Genomic DNA, 3,898 nt, shown 5'->3' with positions numbered 1-3,898 from the left:
CATTGTTAACTGGCCCAAACCATGTGATATTCACAAACTTCGATCTTTTTCTTAGCTCTCGTGTAGCTACTACAGGAGGTTTGTTAGAAATTTTGTATATATTGCACATCCTTTAATTGAACTTCTTAAGAAAGCTAGGCACTTTGACTGGACTAGTAGACATGACCATTCATTTTTTGAGCTTAAGAAATCTTTGACTCATGCATTAGTTCTTACATTACTAGATTAATTTTGAATTAAAATTGACCAGCATAGCATTTGTCATTTGCTGACCCAACCTTTGATTTTTGACTGCCATATCAAATAGGCTTCATTTATCCAGAGTCTCTAACCCATGATCCAATATCAACCAGGGAGGGAAAACATTATGGCAGATGCTTTAAGTAGATGTCCTAGTGTCCACAACGCTGTGATTGAGAGTGAATTCTTGAGTCCTATGAGTATGACCCTAATTCTGTAAAGTTTGGATGAAGCTTAGAGACTATAAGTATGACCCTAATTCTTGAGTCCTATGAGTATGACCCTAATTCTGTAAAGTTTGGATGAAGCTTAGAGACTATAATTGGAACCCTATTGGTGAGTATTCGTGTCATGACGGTTACCAAGGTCTTCTTTCAGCAGAGATTGTGTGTTTCGCAACCTTTCAGACAATTTGTATTGGAGGAAATGCATCAACCACCATACATGGATCATTGAGGTATTTCTGCTACTTTATAATTAGTGTCTAAAGAATTCTTTTGACCTTATCTTAAACAAGATGTAGCAAAATTTGTGGCTGAATATTCTATTTGTTCAAAAATTAAAAGCTATAAAGGTAAGACCCAAGGACTTCTCACACCTTTATGAATCTCTAATAATACTTGGGAGCATATATCAATGGACTTCATTATGGGTTTTCCTACTACATCTCACATGATTTGGACTATAGTGGACCATCTAAGTAAGCAAGCCTATTTCTGACTTTATAAGAAAACATTGACTTCTCAACAAGACGGGCCATGTGTATTAAGTAAATTTTGGTGCATCATGGTTTTCCAAAAGTCATTGTTTCTGATAAAGACTCTAGATTCTACAATAAATTTTAGATCACTCTTTTCTCCAACTTAGGCACTAAGTTAGACTTTTCCACCGCTTTCCATCTAGAAATAAATAGTCAGACTAGGGTTACTAATAGCACTATCTTAGATCTACTTAGAGGCTATGTTGCCTAACAACTTAATTCATGGGATAAGTACATTCATTTTCTATAGTTTGTACACAATAATACTCCTCATTCGGCTACTAGTTGAGCACCTTTCGAGATTATGTATGGAAAAGCTTTGCCTATTCCGGCTACATGACTTTTCCACAAAATTGAAGCTGTTGATCAATTCACTATCGATTTTAGTCGTATTTTGAGTGTGGTAAGACATTCTATTGCACATGCTCAAGAGAAATATATTAAACTGCAAACATAAAGCTATCTCTTTTGAACTTGGAGATTATGTAATTTTGAGAATTGAGAAATGTCGACTTCACAGTGTTGAGAAATTTTCAACTGTTAAGTTCGCCCCAAGATTTTATGGACCTTTTAAGGTGATTCACAAAATTAATGATGTTGCTTATAGATTAGAACTACGTTCTCGTTGACATATTCATAATTCATTTCATATTAGATCAAGGGATCACTTCCCACCACCTTTCATTGAGGGTGAGGAAGAAGTCTTGATTCTAGATACTATTATTGAACCAACAAATTACATGGATGCATACTAGCAATTAATATATTAAATATTTGTTGAGTTTTAAAAATCATCCTTGTGAAGATGCGAGATGGGTGCCTTCGAAATATTTTCGTGCCTTCCTTGAGATCCTTACAAACCCACAATTGAGGGCAATTGCAAAGTCAAGCAAGAGGAAATGTTATGAGAATGTATTTTAAGCCCTCTTAAAAATATTATTCTACCTTCTTAGATAATTCAGGGACACTTGGATTGCATCATGCAAAATTATGTTAATATTGTGGGTAATGCCATTTTAAATATTAATACATTTGGTGCACATTGATGTATATTTGTGGCTTCCTATGTTTGTTGTAGTTGGTTTGTATGGCAAGGTGATTCCTAGAGTACTTAAGGTGATTCCTAGAGTACTTACGCCTGATGAACACGTGTGTGGTGATGGTTTGTATGCCTATGGAATAATTGTTTACCAATTTGTTATTGCATATTTTATAGGTAAAGAGGACTTGGAAGATTGAAGTGAAAGCACATAAGTTATTATTTTAGGAAGACACTCATTATCTTAGACAAGCTTTGTATTTATGTGCTAGCTTGTGCACATCCATTTATTTATTTCTACAAGCTTAGACTTGAAGCATAGACTTGCAAATATTTATTTTGTAAAGCTTAAAAGCTTTTACCTAGCCCCAAGTAATCTAATATTTAAGAGCTCTCTATTTTGGGAAAAGAGAGAGCGCCATGCAACAAAAAGCACAACTTTTGTATTTTTGGAGGCTATGGCCTATTTTAGTAATTGAATGCTTAAAAATACTCCTGTGTGGGGAATAGGCCACACACGCGAGGGGGCGAAGATTGCACCCAATGTTTGTGTTATACAAGAGCTAAGTATTTTTCATGTATTTTCATGTCTTAATTTCTAAAGCTTGGTTTATGTTGAATTTGTTGCAATAGCTTAAGTTTAATGGTTGAATAATTATTTTACTTGAGATATTGTCTTCCACAAATTTCTAGATGGGAATCCTCGTGTCATTGGAGGAGGGGGTAACATTAGCAGAGGGTTTGGGCTTTTGGTCAGAGAGTTCTTGCTGGAGCTCGTGCATGGTTTTCTCATCGCTCGTCGATGGTTCCCAGTATGAGCTTGTCAGCGTAAGAGTGATGAGTAGGAGGTTTCAGAGTACATAAGGCCAGAGGTTCCATGCTTCAATTGTCTCTCAGAGGGGACTCTTGCACATAGGAAAGGTATTGCAACTGTGGGCGGCATGCCCCATCAACTCTAGCCCCTGGTTTCTGCTCAGCCCTAATATCTTGGAGTTCACACTTGTGTTTTCTCGCTTTGGCTACCCTCTCCAACCAAACTTTTAAAGCTCTTTAGGTTTTTTTTACTTCCTTCTTTATCTAAGGGTCCTCTATAAGGCTTCCTTTGAGCTTTATTTCCCCGATTGCAAGCTTTTGAATTTTCTCCTTGATTAATACCTTGGCTCTGATACCACTAACATGATCTCGGTGTACAAGGAAAAATCTCTCACCACTCACTTACCTTTCAAACTAGAATTAAACGACATGTGCAAAAAAATCAACCATGGCAAAAGCATATGAAGTCACATACAAGCATGATAAAAATTAACACAAGACAAACATTCGGTGTAATCTCTCTCCCCCCCGCGCCCCCACCCAGCCCCCAGTCTTGACGTGAGTGGCTTCACTTCAATTAAATAACAAAGAATATTCTCTCTATCTTCCATACCACAAAAAACTGTAAACCTTAAACCCTCCAGTTAGATTTGCCCTGTGTGAGAACCAAAAAAAGAGTGCCAGCAATGTGATATCTTGATTGGGAGCCTCCTTGCCGATTCTAGAAATCTTGAGTTCGTGGCTTTAAAGTTGCCTTACTCTACGTAAGGTTGGCTCCTTTCCTCTCCCTCTCTCGTAGGGCTAGCTACCTTCCCTTCCCCTCTCTCGTTTCATCCCTTCCCACCCCCTCTCTTATTTTAGTTTCTGTCTATCTCTCAATCTAGCGATGTATGGTTTTTAAGAGCTACCATTTCCCTATCAAAATTAAATCCACATGTTTTTTATTTTTTATTTTTTGCAAACTGTAGGAAGTTGTTTTGTCACCATCGGGTAGGTATTCATAGAATTATTTTTTATTTTTTATTTTTTGCAAACTGTAGGAAGTT

The sequence above is a fragment of the Cibotium barometz genome, chromosome 58, assembly GCF_041138505.1.
Source record: "Cibotium barometz isolate CiBa-2024 chromosome 58, ASM4113850v1, whole genome shotgun sequence".
In the NCBI taxonomy this organism is placed as follows: Eukaryota; Viridiplantae; Streptophyta; class Polypodiopsida; order Cyatheales; family Cibotiaceae; genus Cibotium; species Cibotium barometz.
This window is presented reverse-complemented; position numbering follows the sequence as displayed.